Below are 12,421 nucleotides of genomic sequence, written 5' to 3' on the forward strand. Positions count from 1 at the left end.
ATGGGGCTGCCTGGGGAGAATGGGGGGTGGGTGTTGCTTGCATGGGGCTGCCTGGGGAGAATGGGGGGTGGGTGTTGCTTGCATGGGGCTGCCTGGGGAGAATGGGGGGTGGGTGTTGCTTGCATGGGGCTGCCTGGGGAGAATGGGGGGTGGGTGTTGCTTGCATGGGGCTGCCTGGGGAGAATGGGGGGTGGGTGTTGCTTGCATGGGGCTGCCTGGGGAGAATGGGGGGTGGGTGTTGCTTGCATGGGGCTGCCTGGGGAGAATGGGGGGTGGGTGTTGCTTGCATGGGGCTGCCTGGGGAGAATGGGGGTGGTGTTGCTTGCATGGGGCTGCCTGGGGAGAATGGGGGTGGTGTTGCTTGCATGGGGCTGCCTGGGGAGAATGGGGGTGGTGTTGCTTGCATGGGGCTGCCTGGGGAGAATGGGGGTGGTGTTGCTTGCATGGGGCTGCCTGGGGAGAATGGGGGTGGTGTTGCTTGCATGGGGCTGCCTGGGGAGAATGGGGGTGGTGTTGCTTGCATGGGGCTGCCTGGGGAGAATGGGGGTGGTGTTGCTTGCATGGGGAGAATGGGGGTGGTGTTGCTTGCATGGGGCTGCCTGGGGAGAATGGGGGTGGTGTTGCTTGCATGGGGCTGCCTGGGGAGAATGGGGGTGGTGTTGCTTGCATGGGGCTGCCTGGGGAGAATGGGGGTGGTGTTGCTTGCATGGGGCTGCCTGGGGAGAATGGGGGTGGTGTTGCTTGCATGGGGCTGCCTGGGGAGAATGGGGGGTGGTGTTGCTTGCATGGGGCTGCCTGGGGAGAATGGGGGGTGGTGTTGCTTGCATGGGGCTGCCTGGGGAGAATGGGGGGTGGTGTTGCTTGCATGGGGCTGCCTGGGGAGAATGGGGGGTGGTGTTGCTTGCATGGGGCTGCCTGGGGAGAATGGGGGGTGGTGTTGCTTGCATGGGGCTGCCTGGGGAGAATGGGGGGTGGTGTTGCTTGCATGGGGCTGCCTGGGGAGAATGGGGGGTGGTGTTGCTTGCATGGGGCTGCCTGGGGAGAATGGGGGGTGGTGTTGCTTGCCTGGGGAGAATGGGGGGTGGTGTTGCTTGCATGGGGCTGCCTGGGGAGAATGGGGGGTGGTGTTGCTTGCATGGGGCTGCCTGGGGAGAATGGGGGGTGGTGTTGCTTGCATGGGGCTGCCTGGGGAGAATGGGGGGTGGTGTTGCTTGCATGGGGCTGCCTGGGGAGAATGGGGGGTGGTGTTGCTTGCATGGGGCTGCCTGGGGAGAATGGGGGGTGGTGTTGCTTGCATGGGGCTGCCTGGGGAGAATGGGGGGTGGTGTTGCTTGCATGGGGCTGCCTGGGGAGAATGGGGGGTGGTGTTGCTTGCATGGGGCTGCCTGGGGAGAATGGGGGGTGGTGTTGCTTGCATGGGGCTGCCTGGGGAGAATGGGGGGTGGTGTTGCTTGCATGGGGCTGCCTGGGGAGAATGGGGGGTGGTGTTGCTTGCATGGGGCTGCCTGGGGAGAATGGGGGGTGGTGTTGCTTGCATGGGGCTGCCTGGGGAGAATGGGGGGTGGTGTTGCTTGCATGGGGCTGCCTGGGGAGAATGGGGGGTGGTGTTGCTTGCATGGGGCTGCCTGGGGAGAATGGGGGGGGGGTGTTGCTTGCATGGGGCTGCCTGGGGAGAATGGGGGGGGGGTGTTGCTTGCATGGGGCTGCCTGGGGAGAATGGGGGGGGGTGTTGCTTGCATGGGGCTGCCTGGGGAGAATGGGGGGGGGGTGTTGCTTGCATGGGGCTGCCTGGGGAGAATGGGGGGGGGGGGTGTTGCTTGCATGGGGCTGCCTGGGGAGAATGGGGGGGGGGTGTTGCTTGCATGGGGCTGCCTGGGGAGAATGGGGGGGGGGTGTTGCTTGCATGGGGCTGCCTGGGGAGAATGGGGGGGGGGGTGTTGCTTGCATGGGGCTGCCTGGGGAGAATGGGGGGGGGGTGTTGCTTGCATGGGGCTGCCTGGGGAGAATGGGGGGGGGTGTTGCTTGCATGGGGCTGCCTGGGGAGAATGGGGGGGGGGTGTTGCTTGCATGGGGCTGCCTGGGGAGAATGGGGGGGGGTGTTGCTTGCATGGGGCTGCCTGGGGAGAATGGGGGGGGGGTGTTGCTTGCATGGGGCTGCCTGGGGAGAATGGGGGGGGGGTGTTGCTTGCATGGGGCTGCCTGGGGAGAATGGGGGGTGGGTGTTGCTTGCATGGGGCTGCCTGGGGAGAATGGGGGGTGGGTGTTGCTTGCATGGGGCTGCCTGGGGAGAATGGGGGGTGGGTGTTGCTTGCATGGGGCTGCCTGGGGAGAATGGGGGGTGGGTGTTGCTTGCATGGGGCTGCCTGGGGAGAATGGGGGGTGGGTGTTGCTTGCATGGGGCTGCCTGGGGAGAATGGGGGGTGGGTGTTGCTTGCATGGGGCTGCCTGGGGAGAATGGGGGGTGGGTGTTGCTTGCATGGGGCTGCCTGGGGAGAATGGGGGGTGGGTGTTGCTTGCATGGGGCTGCCTGGGGAGAATGGGGGGTGGGTGTTGCTTGCATGGGGCTGCCTGGGGAGAATGGGGGGTGGGTGTTGCTTGCATGGGGCTGCATGTGCATGCTGGACGGGGGGTCCGCCTGGGGAGAAGGGAGAGATGTTGTTTGCATGGGACTGCGTGCTGGAGGGGCCTGCCTGGGGAAGGGTGACAGCATGCTGGGGTTCTCAGTGGGAAGGGGGTCATGTTCCTTGCTAGCGGTGCTGGGTGTCTGTTGGGAAGGGGGGCTGTGTGCTGGAGTCTCTGTTGGGAAGGGGGTCATGTTGCATGCGTGGGGGATCTGCGTGCAGGGAGGTCTACCTGCAGAATGGGGCTGATGTTACTCGCATGGGTCTGTGTGGTGTGGGGGGCTGATGTCACGTGTTGTGCAGGTCAATGTGTGTGATGTCACTTGCGGTGGGGGGTGCAGGGGAAGTATAGTGCTGTGTGTGGGGGCGAACAGGGAAGGGGATGAATGATGATGGAGATCTTAGGGATTGATATTACTTGGCATGAGAATCTCTGCCTGATGGTGAGGAGTCGGTCCTGTTAATATTATTATTGGGGACACCTGCTGTCAGGTTGACTGACCTATGACCTCTGGGAGCGAAACAGCTTTACAACAATGTCTCCAGATCCCTGGCTTTATTCTCCCCTCGCACGCTGTGCTGCTCAGTATTAGCCCGGTGGCCACTGGTGTCAGCCACTACTTGTATCCAGTTTTCCGCATGATTTTTTTTTTTCTGTTTTATTCTAGGTGTTGTGACTTTTCCCCATCCTGTGCCCTCCAGAGCAGTGACCTCCCTGCAGATGTCATTACATCACTGGACTTCTTTTCACCAAGTGGAATGGCGGTGCCCCCACAATCCATGTGAGGACCCAAAGGGATGACACCGTGTGCATCTGATAATGTCAGATAGATGAGTATAATTACTTTAAAAAAAAAAAAACCCGCTCTCCCTCTGTCTCCCCGCTCTCCCTCTGTCTCCCCGCTCTCCCTCTGTCTCCCCGCTCTCCCTCTGTCTCCCCGCTCTCCCTCTGTCTCCCCGCTCTCCCTCTGTCTCCCCGCTCTCCCTCTGTCTCCCCGCTCTCCCTCTGTCTCCCCGCTCTCCCTCTGTCTCCCCGCTCTCCCTCTGTCTCCCCGCTCTCCCTCTGTCTCCCCGCTCTCCCTCTGTCTCCCCGCTCTCCCTCTGTCTCCCCGCTCTCCCTCTGTCTCCCCGCTCTCCCTCTGTCTCCCCGCTCTCCCTCTGTCTCCCCGCTCTCCCTCTGTCTCCCCGCTCTCCCTCTGTCTCCCCCAAAATCGATGGTGAGCTAAGCCCACCAGCATCAGGGGCTTGTCTTTAATTGTAGTTAAGCCTCCAATGTATCCTAAAAGATGTGAAAAAGAGGTTATATTATACTCACGCGGGCGGTCCGATCTAAGTCGCGGTCCGGTCCTGGGCCTCCCATCTTGATAGGATGACTTCCTCTTCTTGTCTTCACACTGCGGTGCGCAGGCGCCGGGAAAGGTCAGAGAGGCCTGCACACTGCAGTACTTTGTGCTGGAGCCGCAGCGTGAAGACACGAAGAGGACGTCATCTGATGAAGATAGGAGGCGCCGGACCGGACCGCGATGCCCATCGGACAGGATTGGGAGTGTCCCTGAGTGAGTATAATATAACCTCTTTTTCTAATTTTTAAGGATACATCGGGGGCTTATCTACAGCATTACAGAATGCATTAAAGAATGCTGTAGATAAGCCCCTGATGCTGGTGGGATTAGCTCGCCCTCGATTTTGGGGGTGACAGGTTGCCTTTAAGCACCACAATACAATTTTTGCAGCTAAAGCATGGGGACTTTGGTACAAAATGTGTTTTTTCTTTTTTGTAGTTAATCTGTCTTTAATGTTTAATTCATTGTTTTGATTTCTAAAACTCTTTATTATTGATTTGTATGTATGCATACTTATATATTTCTCTTTTTTTTTTTTTTTCTAACTATTTGACTTGTAATAAACTTGTTTGACAGCTATGAGTTGAAATTTCATTTCCTTGCGGATTTACATTCTATGGGGAAGAGACAAAAGGTCGGGGGTGCAGCAGCTCGGGTGGTGGTGAGGCGGCAGAATGGTTATTGCAGGCTGTAGGCTTTCCTGAAGAGATGGGTTTTCAGGTTCCGTCTGAAGGATCCAAGGGTGGTGGATAATCAGACTTGTTGAGGCGTGGAATTCAAGAGGATGGGGGATATTGGGGAGAAATCTTGGAGGCGGTTGTGTGAGGAACAAATAAGTGTGGAGGAGAGTAGGAGGTCTTGGGAGGATCGAAGATTACTTGAGGGAAGATATTGGGAGATTAGTTCAGAGATATAGGGAGGGGACAGGTTGTGGATGGCTTTGTAGATCAGTGTTAGTAGTTTGAACTGGATTCGTTGTGGAATTGGGAGCCAGTGGAGGGATTTGCAGAGGGGAGAAACGGGAGGAGAGAGGTGGATTAGCCGGGCAGCAGAGTTGAGGACAGACTGGAGTGGTGCAAGAAAGTTAGCGGGGAGGCCACAGAGGAGGATGTTGCAGTAGTCGAGGCGAGAGATGAGGGAATGCACAAGAGTTTTAGTAGATTGAGGGCAGAGGAAGGGACGGATTCTGGCAATGTGTTTGAGTTGGAGGCGACAGGAGGTGGCAAGAGTTTGGACGTGCGGTTTGATGGACAGGGCAGAGTCGAGAGTTACCGTGAGGCAGCGGATTTCAGGTGTGGGAGAGCGTGATGCTGCTTACCATAATAGATAGATCAGGTAGGGGGGATACGCGAGATGGAGGAAAGATGATGAGTTCGGTATTGTCTACATTGAGTTTTAGGAAGCGAGAGGTGAAGAAGGAGGATATGGCTGATAGACACTTCGGGATTCTGGACAGCGGAGAGGTGACATCTGGGCCAGAGAGGTAGATCTGAGTGTCATCAGCATACAGGTGATACTGGAAGCCATGGGACTTTATGAGTTATCCTAGGCCAAGGGTATAGATGGAAAAAATTAGGGGCCCCAGGACAGAGCCTTGAGGGACTCCAACAGAGAGAGGGCGGAATGAGCCAATACAGTCTGCTGAGCCTGCGCAACGACCGCAGAGTTGCCCAGATCATACCCCTACTGATTACTGGGTGGCCACCCTGCTGCAAAGACAAAGTACCATTATTACTTCCATCACTGGAGCGGGATGGCAAAATGTGTGAATACAAGCACATGCTGGTAGAGGCACTACTGACGGCGTTCCCACCTGACAGAAGAAACACAAGGCAGAGGAGGAGGAAGTCGCCAACGCAGCTGGGGCACCACCTCAGAAGGGAGGGTTAACATGGCTAAAATGTGAAAAAAATTAATCAGCATGACACAGCATCCAGCACCACCATCTGATACGGTCTATACAACCAGGTGCCAGCGTTATAACAACATGGTGGAAGAGTACATGTCTATGTCCACACATCTGCATGTACTAAGTTGGGTCTGCCCATTTAACTTCTTGGTTTCCAAACTGGACACATGGCCTAGGCTTGTACTTTTTGACTTGGAAGTGCCGGCATGCCCCGTGGCAAGTGTAATGTTGGAACATGTGTTTGTCACAGCAGGGGATATCACACGTGGGCGCATCTACCTGTCCAAAGTCAACGTGGGCACTCTCGCATTCATTAAAAGAAACCAGGAGTGGAGTCCACAGGACTTGTCTGTACCTCTGGCAAACCAGACAAAGGTACCATCTGCACCCAGACATTGTTATATTTTATTTGCCATTTGTTTTATTTTGGGGCCTTACCAAAAAGGAAGAGAAATAAAATCCACAAAAATAATGTTGGATACCATCAGGCCTGCCTCTTCCACCTACACTGCAATGTCCACCTCCTGCTAGTCCACCTACACCACCTCCTCCTCCACTAGGACATCTGACTACTGTAACTACATTGTTCTTTTTTATTTTATATTATGTTCTTCTAAGTGCTGTCCCTAAAAAAAAAAAAAAAAAAAAAAACTGTTGCATACCTCATCCCCTGCCTCTTCCACCTTCATCGCCACATTCGCCTCAAGCTCATCCACCTACTACACCTCCTCCTACATTTGGACCTATGCCTCTTTTTTCAAGATTATTATTATTACTTTTTATTCTCTGTTATTTTAAGTGATCTTACTATCCACATTTGTTTTCAGGGCTATTGTCCTGCTTACCCCCTTTTTGTTCCATTTTTCACCTTTACCGCTTACTACCCCCATTTTACAGCACGAAAGTTCGAGACCACATTGGCTGTGAACTGGTCTCATTATGCTGGGAAGGGCCCAATAAACATTTACCTTTTCAGCCTATTAATCAGTGAACAGCTGTCTGCTTTTTCGTAGCTGGTTATTAAAAAATGGGTGGACTCACCCAAAAAATTAATTGGGGCCCCCTCCATTTTTAATAACCAGCTAAGGCAAAACAGACAGCTAAGGGCTGATGTTAAAAAGCTGTGAAGGTCCATGGATATTGGTTCTACCAACACTAATAAGACTAGTCCTCAGCTGCATGAGAAATGGAGCATCTATTAGAAGCGCTAATTCTTGAGCATCGACTCAGCTCTTCCTGATTGCTTTTGTGCAGTGGCAATTGGGGTAATATATACAGCTCTGGCAAAAAATTAAGAGCCCACCACATCAAAACCCTGTCATGGGCAGCCCATTCTCCAGACCTGAACCCCACTGGAAACCTCTGGAATGTAATCAAGAGGATGATGGATAGTCACAAGCCATCAAACAAAGAAGAACTGCTGACATTTTTGCGCCAGAAGCGGTGTGAAACACTGCTGGAAAGCATGCCAAGATGCATGTAAGCTGTGATTAAAAATTATGGTTATTACACAAAATATTAATTTCTGAATAGTGATAGGCGAGCACTAAAATGCTCGGGTGCTCGTTGCTCGGGTCGAGCAAATTGGAATACTCAGGTACTCGGCCAGAACAGCGAACCCAATATAAGTCTACGGGAGACCCGAGTATTTTTACTGCGATCCCCCCCGGGGGTCCTTTTAATTTCTAAAAACATCTGAAAATGATGGAAACACTGTTCAAAAGACACAGGAACATCATGGGGATAAGCCCTAGAAGCATTCCTGACTCCTAGTTCACAGCCTTAGGCCGGTTTCACACTTGCGTTGGCAGGAGCTGCGGACTTCCTCCGTGAAGCCCCGCCCTCTGCTGCTAGCTCCGCCTATTTCTGCATGCGGCCGGCATGCAGCCTGTGTACCTATATTTAACATTAGGTACGCAGGTCGTGCCGCAGTATGCGGATGCTTCCGCATGCGTCGTTTTGACGATTCGGAGAAAAAAAAAATTGCTACAAGCTGCGTCCTACGCTGGTCTCCGCATCGTCAAAACGACGCATGCAGAAGCATCCGCATACAGCAGCAGGACCTGCGTACCTAATGTTAAATATAGGTACACAGGCTGCATGCCGGCCGCATGCAGAAATAGGCGGAGCTAGTGGCGGAGGGCGGGGCTTCACGGAGGAAGTCCGCTGCTGCTACCAACGCAAGTGTGAAACAGGCCTTAATCATTTTTTTCCGAGATTCATGTCATTTTTCCCGGTGCCACAAAAAACACATTAAAACGAAACCAAAACTGGTTTTGCTGCGAAATATGTCAAGGTACATCCTTTGTAGGTTAATCACTTGCCTGTAAGGCAAAATATTTAACCCCAGACCGAAAATTTCCTCTCCCTCTTAGGCTTAGTTCAGACGCAGCGTTTTTGAAGCGTTTTTCAACTTTAACATTGCTTTCAACCACTACAAATGCATTCACTGGGAAATGTCAAAAATACTTTTCAAAATTTATTTTACAATTGCAAGGTAAGGATGCATTCCAACTAGCGCTGGGTCCGCCAGGAGGGGATCCGTAATGGATCTGACCTCCTGGTGACCCCAGCTAAGGCTGGCGGAATCCTGGAGTTACCAGGAGGTCAGATCCATTATGGATCCCCTTCTGGCGAGCCACAGCGCTACTGGAACACAGCCTAAGATGTGTATATTTCAAAACATAATTATGTGCATAAAACAACAAAAAAGTAAGTAAATGGGCACGCCAAATATAGGCATTTTATATGCAATATTTTTATGAAAACATTTTTTGGTTGTAGCAAACTTGGTGCAGGAATATTTGTTTGTAACTTTACATATTCCCCCGACAATTCTCGCATATTATTTTTTCGGCTGAATGTTTCTTGCATACATTTTGTCCGCAAGTAGAACAGAAACGCTCCGATTTTCTTTCCTTCTTTGCTGGACAAATATAGCAGCGCTGTCATGCAGAATCCACACTCTTCCCAGCAATAGCAGAGTCATAAAAGTTCTTCCGCAGCAACAATACAGACAAAAAGACTGAGTATCACATGTAAACCTAGTACAGGCCTAAAAGGCCCCAGGTGCGTGAATATGGGGTAGTCCCAAAAAAAGGTGTTGAGGGAGGATCTAAGGTGATCCTTCACGGTTAACTCAGTGATTTCCAAATTAATATACAAGGTGTTGCCGGCAACTGAAAATGACCAGACGGAGACGTGTGTCTCTGTTTGGGGGGGGATCAAGCTGATCTCTCTAGCCCCCGTTTATTGTGTTTGACTTATCATAGTCATAGAAATTATACTTCAACCAATTGGCATAAGAACACGCTCACAGTTCTTAGCCTATAAGAATGCAGGAACAATCTGTGCGTCAAAGTCTTGTAGAACAATACACCCTCAGTCTCACGTTCTACCGAGGTTGCAACAATCAAGGTCTCATCAAAGTCTCATAACAGCTGTAAACTTAAGCCTACTAACAAAATTTATATCAAAACAACAAAATGGAGAATCTTTCTTAATTGCTTCCTTCACAAAGGTTGTTATACCGAAATGTCTGTAACATAAAAATATATGACTAACTGGAAATTACTAACAACTATATACCTGAGGAATACCTAGAGTTTCAAAATTCTAACTAAAGTACTTTTACAGAAAATAGAAAACATGTAACCTGTCAGGCCTGCGAGGCCCCAGGTATGCGTTCTAGGGTTAAACTGAGATATCATGGAGTCATCAGACGAGTGGCCATAAACCACTAGAATATAAAAGCCACAAGGATTTAGATCAAACCACCACAAGCAGACTTTCAGTAAACCTTTATGTTTTACAATGACAAACAGCAAACATATAGAGGCTTCGTACTGTTTCTGAAGTGAGAAAACAAACATTTATCAAGATTGTGTCACTATGAGCATTGTCTGTCACATCTGTAAATGTTTTACAAGACATGCAGCTATGTGATTGTCTGAATGCATTTGGTGTACAGTATTTCAATCTTGTTTACAAATCGCCATTTGTATATTCGCCATTTGTACATTTGAGGCAGCCAAAGTTATGGCTCTCAAGGAGAGAAACTAATATAGTGGACAAAGAAATATTTGTAATAAACTACTGAGCCGAACTAACATCATTGCATTATCAAATTTATATGAAGTGTTTTGTGTCCAATTTGCGCAACCAGGCAACACAAAAAGGAGCTTTTCCAGTGAGCTCTTTAAGGTACACAAATGTGAAGTGTTTGCCATCAAGGATGTGGTTTCACCAATGGGGGGTACCTTTTTTATAAATATACTATTGCCATCACAGCCACCCATGCCCAAACTTTACGGGCCTATAACAATACAAAGCATGTTCACCCAGGTCATGTCGTTGAAGATAAGGAAGAGACATTGCAGGAGACAGTTAAGAATTAGGGCCAATGTAGTGGTGTGGGTCTCTGAGACTTGTAATGCAGTGCATGATCTGCCAAACAATTCCCCAATGGGGGTACCTTTTTTAATAGTGCACTAGTGCCATCGCATGCCCCTAGCCCAAATATCAACGGCCTATAACAGTACTGAGCACGTTTACCCTGGTGATCTAGTGGCAGGAACATTTTAGATTGCAGGAGACCGAGTTAAGAAGTCGGCCCAATGGAATGTCATGCCCAATTCCCCAATGTGGGATCCTTTTTAAAAAAAATAAGAGAGTGCCATCACAGCCCCCTTGGCCAAAATGCACCGTACAGAGCACGTTCACCCTGGTGATCTACTGGCAGATACAGGACAGATTGCAGGCGACCGAGTTAAGAAGTAGGCCCAATGTAATGTCATACCCAGTTCCCCAATGTGTTGTCCTTTTTTTAAAAAAAATAAGTGCCATCACAGCATCCTTGGCCAAAATGCACCGTACAGACCACGTTCACCCTGGTGATATATTGGTTCTGGATGAGGAGGATGAGGATAAGAACAAACAGACCAAATCTGTAAGCGTATACCCATGTGGGATTGTGAAGAGGTGCATGAGAATACGCCTCCCCAAAAGAGAGAATGTATTTGAGGTTATGTTTCGCTGTTTTCACTTGGTGGTGTACAGAAGTCTTTCCCAATCCAGGCCTTGTTCATTTTTATAAGAGTCAGCCTGTCAGCATTTTCAGTTAACAGGCGGATGCGCTTTTCTGTTATAATTCCACCAGCGGCACTAAAACCCCTCTCTGACAGAACGCTAGCAGCAGGGCAGGCCAGGACCTCCAAGGTGTAGAGAGTCAGTTCATGTCACGTGTCCAGCTTGGATACCCAATAATTCAAAGGCACATAGGAATCCCGGAGGATGTTTGTACGATCTGCAAGGTACCCCCTCACCATCTTCCCAAACATTCCACTTCTTGTGACAGCACCCCTTGCCTCTGTGCCGCCACGATGGGAATGTCTGAGAAAACTGTCCCAGAACTTGGTCATTGTTCCCCTGCCTGAGCTGGATTGTACTTCTGTCTCTCTCTTGCTTGGAGTCCTTGGTTGTACAACAAACTCTTGACGTCTGCTGCCAGCGTTCTCACATGGGAATTTTCTAAGTAATTCCGCTACAAGGGCCCTGTGGTACTGCAACATTTTAGTACACCTCTCTGCCTCAGGCAGAAGAGATTGAAAGTTCTCCTTGTAGCGTGGGTCTAGAAGTGTCACCAAACAGTAATGAGTGTCACCCAAAATTTTGATAATCCGAGGGTCACGTGAAATACAGTGCAACATAAAGTGAGCCATGCGTGCCAGACTGCTAACAGGCAAGACTTCCGTGTCCTCATCAACAGGACAACTGACGATGCTGTCCTCCTCCTCCTCCCTGTCCTCAGGTCATCCCCACTGAACAGAAGCTAATACAGATGTGTTTGTAGTACTATCTATAGCACATGAAAGTAGCTCCTGTTCTTCCTCCTCCTCCTCATTGCCTACCAATCCAGGTTGAGAAGACATAAGGCTGGGCTGAGTGTAATCCCCCTGTATGTTTCCTTGCTCAATGTCCTCGTGCTCCGCCTGCAATGCATCCTCTCTGATTGTGAGCAGAGAGTTTTTCAGAATGCTGAGAAGCGGGATAGTGATACTAATTATGGCATCATCGCCACTCACCATCTTAGTGCAGTCCTCAAAGTTTTGGAGGATGTTACATATGTCTGACATCCATGTCCACTCCTGAGGTCTTATGTGTGGAGTCTGACCTGAAATTCGATGGCCTTGTTGATGTTGGTAGTCAACAACGGCCCTCTTCTGCTCACAAATCCTTTCCAACATATGCAGCGTGTTGTGAATTCTGCTCTTGGGCTCCCTCCGGTGGTTGTAAGTGGTACTGCTCCTGATCTCAGCAGTCATCAGGTGCTTTCACTTACTACCAATTCTGACTGGGCTACTTATTCTGGCTGGATCCTTTAGTCAGTGCCAGTTGTCCATTGTTTTCTGGAGGATTCACATCTCTGCTTGGTTTCTCCTGCTGGATTGTCCAAATCATCAAAGATAAGTCCTGGCTTTGTTTTTGCAGTCCACATGCGGTGGACTTTATAGCTCAGTGAATTGCTATGTTTTTTCTTGTCCAGCTTT

At 50.5% G+C, this 12,421-nt stretch overlaps 1 pseudogene across 1 annotated transcript in view; it reads left to right on the forward strand.

Moving 5' to 3' along the window:
- LOC143817410 (uncharacterized) overlaps window positions 1-12,421 on the forward strand; it is a 52,046-nt pseudogene that overhangs the window by 892 nt on the left and 38,733 nt on the right. The gene's annotated exons all lie outside the window — the stretch shown is intronic.

This window comes from Ranitomeya variabilis, chromosome 3, assembly GCF_051348905.1.
Source record: "Ranitomeya variabilis isolate aRanVar5 chromosome 3, aRanVar5.hap1, whole genome shotgun sequence".
Lineage (NCBI taxonomy): Eukaryota > Metazoa > Chordata > Amphibia > Anura > Dendrobatidae > Ranitomeya > Ranitomeya variabilis.